Genomic DNA, 15,565 nt, shown 5'->3' on the forward strand with positions numbered 1-15,565 from the left:
ACATATATATATAAATATATATATATATATATATATATATATATATATATATATATATATATATATAAGCATAGGTATGAATGTAGATGTGCTTTCATATAACAACTGTATATTCAGCCGACATTTCGACGGGAGCCCAGTCTTTTACTAGGCATAACCTTAAAAAAGACGCGGCTCCCGTCAAAACGTTGGCTGGATAAACAGTTATGTGAAAGCACATTTACTTTCATACTTGTAACCTTGCGGCAACCGAAGTTATGGAAGTTATTCTTCTCTCTCTCTCTCTCTCTATATATATATATATATATTTATATGTATATATATATATATATATATGCGTGTGTGTGTGTGTGTACGTTTGTATGGGTGTGTTTGGGGGGTGTGCACATACATACGTACATTTTACTGCTTGCAATTGGTTTGCAGACAGTTGCAATTTAAATCTCATGCCAATAAATGAAGTAATAATGCAATTCGCCTGTGTTCCATAGTTCTGCCAACTATTTCCTTTGACACTTTCACAACAAACATGTTTTCAGGCCATATGTCATATCTTTCGGTTTTGGTTTATTTGGACCCATCACCTGTGAAATGAGTACACCCTTGTTTTTCTGTTAAGGTGACTCTGGGTATGCCTTAGAGTCATGGCTGCTCACCCCCGTAGGGTCTTCGGTTGGCCTTCCAAGGAACAGTAGAACTCGGCCTACACGCGGATGAGGGAAGTCATTGAGAGAACCTTCAGGGTTCTCAAACGACGCTTCAGGTGCCTGCACCAGTCCGGGGGTGCTCTACTGTACAGTCCGCTGATGTGCACCTAAATTGTGGTGGCATGTGCCATGCTGCACAACATGCGTGCCTGGCATGGCACTGAATTCAACTTTGCAGATGGTTGGTAAGTGTTTGCTGTGACTGTAGTAGCTTATTAGCATGTTTTGCAGAACAACTGCTTGGTTGGAAGAAATATTGAGACAACAGCTGCTCAAGCACTTGTCAACTGCCGTGCTGTTGGAGAAAGTGATCTTGCTCAAGCTTTGAAGATGTGCACAGTAGATATTTCATTCCTTATAATGAAAAACTCACTGTTAGCGGAGTCAGCTCCTATTTCACAACTTGGTTCTTTCAGAAAACATCGAGCTTGCTCAAACCACTGGACGTGGTTTGCCAGTTCCTCTCTGTAAATGTTTAGAAGTTTGTAGATACCTGTACTCGTTAAAAAACATATACTTTGAGTAATACTACAATAGGATAGTGTTGTTTTGGAGAAGAATGGTTTCTGCACATGCATAGAAAGTTCAAATAAGAGTGTAGTAGTTAAAACGCGTAGCACAGGAACAGGGATTCCATGTATCATTGCTTTTTTATGCAAGATTCTTTAGCCTTGTCCGTACGTCAATGTTGCTCCAAGGGGGAGACAACTTGCCTCATTTTCCCTGTCCTGGTAGTCACATTTAGTGAGAGCCACATAGTAGAGGATCGTGATAATGTGACGTTGGTGCATTTTAACTGAATACTGGATGGTCAATTGATCTTGAGCGATGCACTATGGTGTGTCGTATGATGATATATCAGTTTTGAGATATAAAACCTTAAATATTATTATCATTAGAATATTATTATTTTATCTCATATTTATAAAAAGGCAAAACTACAGATTTCCTTGGAAACGTGATTCTATGAGCAGATTATTTTTCATATACTGTTTCCTGTGCAAATAATTGTGATTTTTCACCAAACTCAGGCACACCACTGTGAGTTCCACAATTTCTTAGCTTTGCTCATATTTTGCAGCTTGAGAGCTTTTGCAGTGGGGAAATCATTGTAATGTTTATTACGCTTAGCAAAATAGTGTCAGTGTGCTTAATCCATGCTGACAATCACTGCCATAACATAGTCTGTGAAGATTGCAATTGTAAACGCATCATTAAAGTATGGGCAGAAAACATGATCGTTTTTCTTAGCACAAAGCTTCTGGAACAGCTGAAAGCACGATATTAGGACACTGGTTAGAACACGATGTGCAAGGCTTTTCTTCACAAAAAACATGTGTAGCAGTTATGTAAAAAATTTGTTAATAGGAATTGTGTCGAGCCGACCAACAAACTTGCCTTCCTCGAAGTTCTGTTCTATCCTTGAAGAAGAGGAGTGAACTTCTGAAAACGTAGGTTTGACAGAAACCTTATCTACATTTTTTTTTCATTGAAAGTTCATATCATTCTCTTTCTGCCATTTTTCAGATGTTCTGGTAATGAAATGGACGCTGGAAAGTCTTCAGCCTATCATACCTGTACAAACTTTGTAGGTAGCAGTCTTTTAAAAACTGTTGTATGGTCGTTCGCAAAGCACTTTTTATACCAATCTGCTCTGTGGAGCAATACGCAAGTGAAATTTTGTACACAAATTATCAGGTTTGTATGAGTGCGCTAGTGTGGTTAACAAGAGAAAATCCTTCGCTAGCCCGTGTTTATTATTTAACGGTCAAGTCTGAAACACTGATTGGCTGTAAGCTGAACAATCATAAAGCATTCTCGTTTAGCAAATGTCATTTTGTGTATCATTATTTGCGACTAGAATGCTTAAAGATCATTTCCGCCTTGATTTGCATATGACGGAAAACAATCCATGCTGTGGTGTCTAAGACGATTTCCTTCTTTAAATATTGGACGAGCAAGACATTCAACATTTATTTTCTGCACTGTTACAATTTTTCAAAACATTCATACTTGGAGCAGTGAATTGGCACTGGGAATGCGGGTGTAAGTGGGGACCGTAAAATAGTATAGGTCGTATGTGCCCCACCTGCTTCTCCTTTTCAGCCATCCTCCAGGCGTTGCCATTGTACCTTTTGGGGTGAGTGGTCGGGGGGTCGGGACAGACGAAGACAAAGCGAAGGAACGACATTTGTGGAGTGCACAGGATGACCATTAAAGAAGCCCTTCAACCCTATTCAACCTCTTATGTTTATTCGTTTGTTGGGTACACTGAAGTACACACTAATGCAGAAAGTTATTCGACTTGGAAAATTAAAAATGCAAAACCCAGACTGTGGTCCCTCTACTCGATTTTCACAGAGTCACTTGACCGCATTTCAATTGCCCGTGTCTTCGGAGGGCTACCCCAACTAAATAAGCTGGAAGCGCCTACTCAAGGAAACTTCACACCTCACTGTTGTTCGTTTTTTTTTCTTTCTCAAAATAATGTTGACCTTGTTTCTACCATAATAAATGTCTGGCCTGACGACTGGCTTACCAGAGTGTGAGTGAGAGCTACTGTGTTGAAGCGAGGCACTTTCTGCTGTTATTTACAACATCCCAAGTCACTTCCTCTTATTCTGAGAAAGGCAATTGTGGGACCAGGACAGTAAAGTATTCTAGATCCTTCGCGTGGTGTTAGATGAGCCGCCCAACAAACAATGGTGCACTGCACCTCTTTTACAGTGCATGTGAAGAAACAGACAGCTCGTATACTCCAGAAAGCAAAAAGAGAGAAGAAAGCAGAAACAGACAGCTCGTATACTCCAGAAAGCAAGAGGAGAGAAGAAAGCAGAAACAGACACCTCATATACTCCAGAAAGCAAGAAGATGGAAGAAAAAAAAGACGTGTTTTGTATGGACACCCGAATCACGCAAGCTAAAGATCCAGTGCCGAAATGGCACTGGATCATGGTAAACGACGACAACGGGCTATTTTTCTAAGCAACGTTGTTTTCGGCTTCGTGTGACCAGATTGTCAGGTGCCATTGTCAGCGGGTATTTCGGCCGATCGTCTGCGTCGGAGTTGTGTCAGCGTTGGGTCGCTAATACAACTGTCTCAAGACCAGTGTGTGCAAGCACCATGTGTAATTTTAAACATAGGTATAGACCACAACGAACATCATGGTCTGCCTCAGCTTGTGAATGGAGATTCCATAGTGTGAGCAGTTGCGCTGTAAACTATTTAACATCTCTACCTTCTTGTTCAATTTTCTTTAATAAATCTCGCAAGGATTGAGCCAAGTGGTAGTTCGGAAACTTTTCAGGACATTGTTGTGGCAAGCTTCACCACCTACTACAACAAAAAATAAGCTTTTATCATAGCACGTGTATGGTTAGGTCGAAGCAAAATATGCACTTGCCAATTCAGCTATAAAGTAGAACTTTTCGTTTGCTTAGTGCTGAGCACAAGGGAAACTATTCGAAGCATTGCATATAGTTTACCCTGCCACACTACTGAGGACAACAATGTAGTTTCACTATGCAAAAAAGCTGTGGGTGTAACGAATGCTCCTTTTCGTGCACTCGGATTTTCTCTAGCTTTCAGTATCTTTGAATTGGCACTGAAATGCCATGGTGTGCTCAAGTGTACATGAAAAAGTTTCGTCAGCTAGTAGTGGCAAGTAGGTGATCTAGCGTAAACTTTAGAGCACCTGTGCAGCTGCTGTGAGAAATGAGGCTCTGATGATAGCTAGTGCATATACACCTATACTGGCAAACGTTCCCATTGTTCATGAGGCAGCATTTTATTATTGCGCATCTGTAGTCTATCTACCTTCTCTCGTCATAAATGCTACCATAAGCATGCCTCCGATATAATGTTTTAGTTGAACTGCATCAGTGACTTATTGTAAATAAAAAAAAATTCTGTTTTGTGCTTGCAACTTGCTTCTAGCACCGAATCGTTGTACACTCTCTATGATATTGCTGTTTTGCCACATGAAAATTATCGCCTCGCTTTCACAGACTTTCTTTTTCAATATATATTTGTTGAATGTGTTTCTCTATGGAAGTAAGTTCCTTTTTTATGCTCCTTCTTGAGATAGATAGATAGATAGATAGATAGATAGATAGATAGATAGATATAATGTGTGTGTTTACGCTTCCTCCCTAGATGACCCTTTCTTGGACGAGGGAGGGGATGACCCTCAACTCCCACGTCTGCAAGAAGGCACAGCAGCTGGGATTGCTGTGCGTCACCAGGCTAGTCAGGTCATGCATCCATTGGCTGTGAAGATGGTATGGCAGCTAAAGTTTTTGTTTTAATGTACGATATGTATACAAAAAGCTTAACCTCTTCATGTTGTCTTCATTTTGCAAGTAGCAGTTAAAGCCGTAACCTAGGCTGGAAAAGGCAACGTGGTCACAATAGTTTGCTATGTCGAAATATGATATATTGCTTTGCCTGGCACTTGTTTCACACTTGCTTATTCAGACTTCTGTCTCATCACCTTGTCCATGCTGTTTGTAGTCGGTAAGGAAAGGAAGCCGTTATAGACATTTCTTTCCTTCCTGCTTCTTTCCTTCTACAATGCATTGCTTAATTAAAGAGATAAGCTGTGTTAAGCCTCGTCAATATATTATTGAATAATGAAAAACAGATGTGCAATAAGTACCACCACAATATGGGGCTTTCGGATCCAAAATGGCTTGAGAGTAATATATTAAGATACTATTTCCCCATTTGCTGTTAGACAAGCTACCATGTGTAGCTACATTGTGCATATTGGGTACTTTTATAGGCCTGTAGAAGTACAAAAAAGTTTTGTGGCCTCATTTCCTCCTTTTTGGCTACTATTCGCCCCTAAACTAGAGCAAGAGTAAGACGATTTAGTGGTGATGCAGGCACTGCTATTTCAGTATATGATTCTAAAACATGGCAGTCAAAGTGTGCGTTGAACTCCGATTGTTCAATTTAGCTCTTTCATTAGAGTAATCAACTTTATCCAGAAGAATGTTGCAGTGACCTTATAAAATGTAAAAGTCAATGCCAGGTCATAGCACAAATATGAAGACTACAGGTTCATAATGCCAGCTAAGCACTCCTCTCTCTCTCTCTCTCCCACAGACACTCATACACGCTCACACAGACATACAGGGGTAATTGCTTTGAATGCCTTGTTCACACTTGCTGAGAACTGTTTGTTGCATGGGGGCTAATCTTGCATGTTACCCATTGCTGAATGTTAAATTGAAGAATAATTGCAAGCTAACACAGTTTCAAAACAATCTGCATTCGCGATGCTTGAAATTCATCGAGATGAGATATCAAATATCCAACACTTCAGGTGACAACTGAAAGACTAGTCTTCATAAGGGAAAGACAAGATAGCACAAGCACTCACTAACAGTTGTAGGGGTGCACTTCTGGTGCTACTTTTGCCGTCTGCCTACTGGTTGTTCATGCTCTCCTGAAAAAAATTGTACCAACTATTACCCTCTAATCAATTCTTCTTGGATATTTTATGAACTGCTTGTATAATTTCTTAGTCCTGGGTATGAACAGCAGCTCTAGATTCGTAATTATTCAAGAAATTCTTTGCGAAAGGGGCCTCAGGTTATGTGTTACTGCAGTAAATGAAAGTTTGAGCTCTCATTGTTATGATAGCAACCTTTAGTCACTTGAAGGAAAGTAAGAATGTAATGGAAGGCGAGTGAAGAAAGAGAAATATACAGCGTAGCACTATGTTGTTATGCATAACACGATTCTCAAACTCAAGAATTCAGGCTTCAGTCTCGAGAGTTACGATTTCATTTTGGTCATGCAGTACACATTTACATTTTGGCGAAAGACTGCTGTATTTATTGATTTAAATGTAAAAAAATAGAAGTGGTTTCTAGAGTTTTAGGTGGCAAGTCTGGGCCAATTTTAGTCCTGTAGTCTGCAATAGTGTTTTTTTTTCTAATGTTTTAGCTAGTTTGCTTGTTATACATGGCATGTTTGCTTCTTATGCTACATATCTATAGAAGAAATTGAATTGGAGTTACACAAGACTTTGCAAAAATAACGAATATGTTAGAAATAGATTTCTTAAACCTTTTCATGTGGTCATGGAGAACAGTTGCAGGTTCAAAAATTACACTGAAGATACCTGCCAATAAAGGTAGTTTGTTGCTTTTATTACAGTTAAAGCGTTTTATTGCAAGATGAGAATTTGCATTTACTGTGTGCACTTTAGCTTCAGGAATCAAGTTTATGATCTTGGTGAGAAATTGAAGACAGATGCTTGCACCTGCTCAAAGTAGGGCTGTTTACTGACGACGCAGTGCTGATAAATGCTTCAGAGATGTATTCGTTAAAAGTGTTCCATAGTGTATTACAGTTCAGAGGTGTATTGCAGAAACAACACAGGGATAGATGGTTCGCCCACTAAAACTTCACACGACAACACAAATATCTGCCCATGCAGAGCTGGTTTCAGTAATGTTACCTTATCTTTTGATCAGCTTATGAAATAAACTGCCAAAACACTCACTTTAAAAAAAGGTAATTGTTTTCATTGGAATTTGGCACCACTCTGTTCCCTTCAAAATGAATGCTGTACTTGTGCAGTTTAACTTGTAAAACTGTTTCAGAGCCCTTGCAGAGCGCGTTTCAGCTCTGAGATTTTTTTTCAAGTATCTGCAAGAAGACTTCTGGTTCTTCTGGAAATAGAAAAGAAAAGTTTTTACCACATAATTGTATCACCTCTCCACTTTCATGCATGCAATGGCCCTAAATACTATTTGTACTTTTCCCATGTTCCAGTAATGGCACTACATCTGGCACCCCATTGCCATGTGCTTTGTGGTTCTAGTAAAATTGACAAATTATGTGAGACTTTACGTCCCAAAACAACGATGTGATCACCAGAGACACCCAATTGGAGGATCATCTCATGTTTTTCAATGTGCACTGACATTGCACAGTACACGGACCTTTGCCATTTTGCCTCCATTCAAATGAGGCTGCCGCAACTGGGATCTCACCCGCGACCTTGGGATAAGCAGCCAGTTATTCTAGCGACCGATTTTCCAAGGGGGACAAAGTTGACAGATAAACAGCGACTATTAGTGATGAGGCCGGGTTGTTCAGTGTACTATTCAGATTGATACGTACATTGTAATAGCGGGAAGACTTTCATTTGTATGCTCACTACTGGTGTATACGCACGTCAAGATTTGTGCAGTACGTCTTGTTGTAGATCCTTTTCCTTGAAGATGGAAACGTGTATTCTTAATTGCATTTGAAAGCAATGTTCTCGAGTAGCCTTGCGTTTAACGCCCCAGAGCGGTTGTGGTCAGCCATCAAAACTTTCACGCATGTAGCTGCAACCCAGTAACTGCTAAGCCAGCACAGTGTAATTTTTTTCTTTTTAATTGGTCACGGGGAAAACAGAAGCACAGCAGAAATGACCTAGTGTAAACTCTGGACTGGGTACAAGAGTGATTTAAGAATCTTACTGTACCTTATGTGGAGATTTCTATGCTTTATCTCCTGTGTAATATTATGCCACTGCCTGCCAATCTTCTCTTAAAATGAACCTGAATGCACAAACTATGTATTTGTACGTACTGTTCACTCCACTAAGCCTTCTTTCTATGTAAATAGTTTCTCACTTGTGTAGCTGCGTGGTTGCTGCCGCCGCCGTGGATTGCTGCTGCTGAGTTGCTGTGGCTCACCTACACTTTGATAAATGACTTGTACCTACTGTTGCACAAAGGTCATATTCCATTTGGCAGTCACTGAATGCATGTTTGATACCTTTAGGATTACCAAATATTGTTCAAATGACAGTTACCGCAGTCGAATCTGCCTAGTGAAATCCACCTAGTGAAATGTGAAAATTTCTTATTTCCTTTTAACGCAGTGATCATGCATAACAGACAGTGTTGCGCCCTAACAATGATACATGACAGTCTTTGTGGCCCTCCACACAATGCATTTTCCAAAAAAGTGTTTGCGAATGTTTTAGCGCAAAGGGTATGATTTTCTCCTTTCAAGGTAATCTTATTTACTGCTTAGAAGCATTACACATTTCTGTTTAAGTTTATATGCCCTTTTCTATATCAACAGGTCATCAAATTACTATGCCCCAAATAGTGAAAAACAATGATGCTTTGAAATTATTGCGGTGCATATGAAAAATGCTGCCAACAGACGGCTGCCTGTGTTCTTCGATCACTGGGCCTCCATCTGGAGTTGCCCCATTTTGAAAGTTGCCAGGCCAGCATGCACAAGCTTAGGCTGTGGGCTGCATTAATTCCAAGTATCCAAGAGTATTCGCGAATACCGTTTATGTGCTTCTGTGTCTTTTTATTAGGTGAACTGCTGCTTTCACCTTCTTTCTGTCGCTCTGAAATATACAAAATTGTCATTTTTTTTCTCAGATTTGGATTCCTGACTGATATGTGGCGTTTAATGTCCCAAAACCACGATCTGCTTATGAGAAACGCCTTAGTGGAGGGCTCCAGAAATTTTGACCACCTGGGGTTCTTTGACGTGCACCCAATCTCCGCACACGGGCCTACAGTATTTTCACATCTATCGAAAATGCAGCTGCCGCAGCCGGGAATCCGTGACGGGAAATGCGGGTCAGCAGATGAGTACCTTAGCCACTAGGCCACCGCAGTAATGCTAGATTTGCATTCCTGCACATGTTAAATTTCTTCTGTACTTTTCTTGGTGCCGAAAAGTTACTTTACCTGTATGAATAAATTATGTGCATGATGACTAGATGATTCGTTTTACTCTTTGAAGTTGTAAACAAAAGTGTGCAAACTGTAAAAGTGAAAGATTTGTGCTAGCTTATCTGCTTATAAAACCGACAGACAGTCCACTGTTACAGGGAACTCTTGCGTGATCCATATGATTGGGTTTCACATTCTTGCAAGAGCATCGGGGCTTAGATTTGCATGATATCACAAGTGATTGTGATTTTAACTACTCTTGACAGCCTAGTGCCATGTATGATTATTTTTTTCGTCTTTCGCTTTTAAAAAGCCAACAATATGAACTGGGATCTTTGTTACTTTCTCTTACAAATGGACCGTAGTCTACATCGCTTTCGCGGAATAGGGAGGTATGGGAACCTAAAGCAGATGTTTTGATTGCAACAACCATGTACATGCCTCAAGCATAGAAAAGGCTTGTCGACAACAATTCTCGAAACTTTTGCTCAAGACTGCATGCACCTGTACATATGTTTTCTACTACTCTTTATTATTGTAATAAAGAGATACGGGTAGGGTCACATATGTTGTCAATCTGAATAAACAACTTTTCTAGCAACGTTTGGTTGTGGTACTTTGTGTGTTTTAAAAACGAAATAAAAATACGTGGTTTTGTGTGATTACCAGGTGCACTCTCCCTGTCTTGCTGGCTTCACCTCTACAGATGCAGAAAAACACATGATATACAGAGTACCACATTTTGAATTATTTGAGGCTTACCCGGCAATAAACGGAACATTTCTGACGACGTCACAGGTGCCTACAGTGCAAAATGCTAGAATCTCAAGAAAATGAAACGCTAGTAAACATTCAGTAAAGAACGGGTTCTTTAAATCTCGTGTATATCCATGCGAAAAGCCGAGGAATTTACTGCAGTATAAGTGGCTTCCTGTAATTTCGGCGAAAGATTTAGAAACTGATTGATTCTTCGATACCTTCATAGGAAGTGCTACAAATCGCAACATCATCAGCGTATTCGAGTAGTTTGATCTCTGAGGATTGTACTCTAAACCCATTATGATGTCATACTGCAATATCGACCGAGATAATGTTTCAATATAGATGCAAAACAATAGTGGACTAACGCGGCAACGTTAATGCACTGAGCGCTCAATTCTAATGACGGGGACCAATGTCTTGTTGATAATTTGCCTCGTAGTACCATTTCGATATGCCATGGCTACACCGTCAATCATCATATTACCAACATTAATGTGCTCCAATACTGCAAACAAATGAGCGTGGACAACGCAATCAAACGCTTTCTCCAGATCCTGCTGGAGTATGGCCACAGGAGCTTGACTGATGTCAACACATTCGAGCACGGACCGCATTTTATGAACATTTGTTACTATGAACCAACCTTTGATTCGACACGTTTGGTGTGGACCGATGATATCTTTTATTACTGACTGAAGTATAGCAGCCTAAGTTTTCATTATTATTTTGTAGCCTACGTTTGTCAGTGCGATTGGCCTGTACGCTGTGACGTGCCTCAGCTTTTCAACCTCGTCTGTTTTCGGAATCAGAACGGTACGTGATCCACCAAAGGATGGTGGTAATTTCTTTTCCTAATATGCCTCGTTAAAAACACCTGCAAGTATAGAAGACAATTCACTTGTAAAACATTTGTACCACTTGGCACAAAGCCCATCAGGTCCTCGCCGGGATTTAACTTATCAATCGCCCGTTCAAATTGAGATGGAGATATAGATAAGGCGAAAGCGCCTTTCACTTTCTCACTGACTTGTGGCATGCGTCCTAAATATTCTTTAAATCTTTCTAGGTTTACCTGTCTACACGCAAAATGGTTTTCAAAATGACCTGAAGATACGATAAAATGCTGTCAGTATCAGTTTCTTCGTGACCATCCGTCTTTATTTTTTTGATGTGATTCCGTCGAGCGTTCGTTTTTTCCACCCCTAACGCTCTTTTGGTTGGCGTCTCTCCAGCAGCTAAAGTCTCAGACCTTCCATAGACTAGTGAACCGCGGTAGCGTTCCTCGTCATGTAGTGCAAGTTTCTGCTTAATACTGTGTATGTCAATTTTATACTCTCCGGGTTGTTTGCACTCCAAGTCAATTAGTCTTTCCAAGTTCATTCGGAGTTCTTTTTTTTCTTTTTCTTTTCGTAACTCAATGCGCAAGAACGATCAATAGCTTTTATTTTTATTCGCTGCTTCAACTTTTCCCAGTGTTCTGCAAGTTTAGCTTCATCATTCATTTTTTATTTCGTTGATGCAGTTCATCACCTGCTCTAAAAATATTCGTCAGTGATAAAAGTGGAATTAATTTTCCACATCTCCCATGAAAAAGTTTCACCTTTTGTTTTCTCTGCCATATCATATTTAACTAAACAATGACCACTGAAGTGTATTGGGTAGACGGCATATCTCTTGCACTGGGCTATGAATTCAAGCGACCAGTAAATGCGATCAAGACGTGCATGGCTTTTCCCCTGAAAATGTGTGAAACGCGCTTCCCGCGTTCCCTCCATACAGCTGCCCACGTCTTCTAACTTGAATTCAGTAACTATATCTCCTAGCGCCTTACTACTTTTATCGTAAATGGCGCGTCCGTTTGATCGATCTCCCCCCTTGAGGACGCAAGTAAATCAGCACGTAATAGATATTTTCTTTCCAAAGTGAAGTGCTGTTTAGGACTTGAAAAAAAAGTGATCACTCCTCGAAAATGGTTGGTGCATAAATACACACTATACGCCAGTGACATTCATCAAATACAAATCACTGGAAATCAATCTACCAAAAAGAAAACATAAGGTATCTTGCACTGCCAGACCCGGTAACTTCTTAATGAACGAGACACAGCCTGCAGACGTGCCTATTGCTTGACTTACAATTGCGTAGTAACGCGCCGTCAACCTTAGCACCATGCCACGGGTCTCTTCCTCACCGTCTACTTTTGTTTCTTGTACAGCTAGTACATCCACATCATGATCCACGAGCAGCCTGTTGACTTGGCTTTGTTTTCGCTTGGCGGCAAGACGTCAAACATTTAACGTTGCCACTTTAAGTGTCGGTGCAAAAGCCATGTCTACAAAGTGAAGAATTTAGTCCGAAGCATGATGCTTACCTTCAGTGCCTAGCATAGAGCTAGACATCTTGGGAGTCTCCAGGTGGACCTGTGCCACTGGAGGACAAAGGTGGCCAGTGTTTGTCCAATATCGGGTGGGACGCGGCCTTCTGCTGCTGCGTCAAAACGAAGTCGCCTTCGTAGGTGGCCCCTCTTCACGCTTTTGACTGGACACCTCACGCCGTCCTGCAGAATGTTCGTGGGGTTTTTCGCTTGGCGCCGCACCACTGGTACACTTGGTCGACACTGGGAGTTTGATGAATTCCACCGGCTCAGGCTTCTTCGATGGGGTGTTTGTGAAGCCTTCCTCGGTTTGGCCAGCTGGCTCTTGAGTAACCTCCCCAGATGCTATGTCTGCTTATACTGTTGGCCCATCACCACCAGTCGGTGTGGCTGTAGCTTTTGAAGCTTCTGGGTTCACCACGTCATCTGCGCCTTTCGCTGCGTCTTCAGCCCCGGTCGCGTCCACCACCAACTCTGCTGTGTCTTCACCTTCAGCTGATCCGATAGCCGACGCGTACGTAAGCATGCACTCATCTTCGCTGTGGCCAAACCGCTGACAACTCGAGCATAGGGGTACATTACACTCTCTTCTAACATGGCTGGTACCTTCTCAACGGAGACACTGCATTGGCCGACCAGGCGCATCCAAACGTGCCAGTTCACCAGTCACACTGATTTGTTGCGGGAGATCTTCAACCTTCACGCCACTCTTGAGCTGAAGACGCACAGACCATGTGGTTGACCCCTTTTCGCTGACTCCTTGATTGCGCTAATGCTCCCAGTTGACATGTGCGACCTCCCCAAAAGCCGCCAACGCCGTTCGCCCGTCTTCATTGTTGACGCCATACAGCAGCCAATGAAGACGCAGCCGCACCTGCTGATCCTCGGGGTCTACGATGATGCAGCGTTGCCCTTTGACTTTCAGCTCCTTCACGTCCAGCAAGCGTTTCGTAGCGTCCGCGTTGTTCATGGTGACTGCCCAGACATGCACCTCCGGCAGCAGTCCTGTAGGACCAAGCTCGTCTCGGAAATCTTGTACTCGATATGGTCTGCCACGCACATCGCTGTGTAAAAATAGTGTTTTGCGCGACGCGTCCATCGGGCAGTGGTGGCCAAGTAATCTCGTATCCTGCGTCTCGGTCTTCGGTCATCTTGTTACAGCGGCTAGAATGTGCCACAAACGCCGCTCTACGGAGAAAATGATCCTTGCGTCCGACGCGCGTGAGTGCGGACGAAAAAATGACACTAAGCTACACACCGATACTTTCGCCGCGGGAATACATGTACAGCACATCTAAACCACATTAATGTGCCTTTTTGTGCAAAACGAATGCAGAGACACCTTCTGATCATACTTTGCTGTTTTCTGTTGTAAGGCATTAAAAGTCGTCAGCGGGACATGATGTAGAAGAGATAAGGCAAAATTGCGAAAATTACCAAAATTTCATTGCCAAAAATTGATGCCAAAATTGGGTATTCTTTGTACTCCTGATAAGGCTAATACATGTGCTAATAAAGAAATAAAAGCGAGGATGGGTACGCCACCTAGCGGTGGGTCAGACCCTTCTTTGCTGGGCCGCGAAAAGGCTCCAGGGGCCACTCCTTATATTCTATATTTCTATATGCATAAGCGCTGTAGAAGACGCCCGGAACTGATGGGTACGCCATCTAGCGGTGGGTCAGACCCTTCTTTGCTGGGCCGCGAAAAAGCTCTAGTGGCCATTCTTTATATACTATATTTCTCTATGCATAAGCGCTCTAGCAGACGCCCGGAAATCGAAGCTCAGTTGAAGTGAAAAGACATTGCCCATCGTATATTCTTGATGCTAGACGCTTTGTGGGCTGCCTTGTTATCATGTCGATGAACTTAATTCTTTTCTTGTCTTTTCATCGGCTATCGTGTGTCCTCCTCGTCCTCTTATTAGCCACATAATTGAAATTCGTTCCCGCGCGTTCATAATCTCTCGAGATAAGAGAATTCTTGGCTAAGAAAATGTGTAACCAAGTGGAAGCTTTGTGAATTCGGCCTTTGATATTTAAAAATACCTCTGCTACTTTAACCTTAGTGCACACATCTCGTTTTTGCCTATCCCAAGTTTTTCTCTTCACAGCTTTGGCGCTTCCTCCCTTCTTCAAACCAGGTTCATTTCTTTCCATGTTATACCTTCTTAATTCGGATACTTTACGCCTATTCATCAATTTCGAAAGCTCTGCCAGTTCCGCTTCGTTTGTTGTGCTTGAATATTCATATGCTTTGACGTTTTTTATTGAGGTTTTTTGTCTCCTGGGGCAGCTTGGTCGTGTCCTAACTACCATTTTTTCAACTTCTACTAAACACTTTGTAATGATCCTCATCAGATTATCATTCATTGTGTTACGCTAAGGCGCATTTTCTTGATAAGAGCCAAGTATATGTTCTGAAGTCAGACTCTGAATTCTCGTACTTTCCCTCTCAGTGCTAGCTCATCGATTGATTTTTTGCGTATCAGTTTCAGTCTTTCATTTTTCAAGTCTTGGCGAATTCGAGAACTCACCATTCTAAGGTTGCTGCACCATACCTTGCCAACCACCTCTACATTCTGCACGATGCCTAGGTGTGCACTCAGTGTAAAGCCTAATTCATTTTTACTTTTGCCAGTAGGGCTCCTTCATGTCTACTTACGGTTCACTCCTTCACAGAAGAAGGTATTCGAGATCCGCAAATTATTGCATTCTATAAATTTTACCAATAACTCCCCTCTGTTATTTCTAGTTTTGAGGCTGTCATCCCCTACTGCGTGGTGTCCAACATGCTTCTTTCGTACCTCAGCCTTGGAGTCGCCCCTCATTATAGTATACTGTGTTTTTACCTAACTCATTGCCGATTCCACGTCTTCATAAAAGCTTCCAACTAATACGTGATCTCGGCTGAATGTGGAGGCGTAGGTCTCTACCACCTTCATATTGTATATCTTATTGAGCTTCAGTAGGATACCAAGAACCCTTTCATTATTGCTACTACATTCTTCTA

At 41.7% G+C, this 15,565-nt stretch overlaps 1 long non-coding RNA gene across 1 annotated transcript; it reads left to right on the forward strand.

The window, feature by feature from the left end:
• Positions 1–1,187: 1,187 nt before the first annotated feature.
• LOC142767681 (uncharacterized) lies at positions 1,188–10,177 on the forward strand. Its single transcript, XR_012885097.1, has 3 exons — positions 1,188–2,295; positions 4,864–4,988; positions 9,120–10,177. It is a non-coding gene; the product is annotated as an uncharacterized LOC142767681 (long non-coding RNA).
• The last annotated feature ends 5,388 nt before the right edge of the window (positions 10,178–15,565 follow it).

The sequence above is a fragment of the Rhipicephalus microplus genome, chromosome 7, assembly GCF_043290135.1.
Source record: "Rhipicephalus microplus isolate Deutch F79 chromosome 7, USDA_Rmic, whole genome shotgun sequence".
NCBI classification, from domain to species: Eukaryota; Metazoa; Arthropoda; class Arachnida; order Ixodida; family Ixodidae; genus Rhipicephalus; species Rhipicephalus microplus.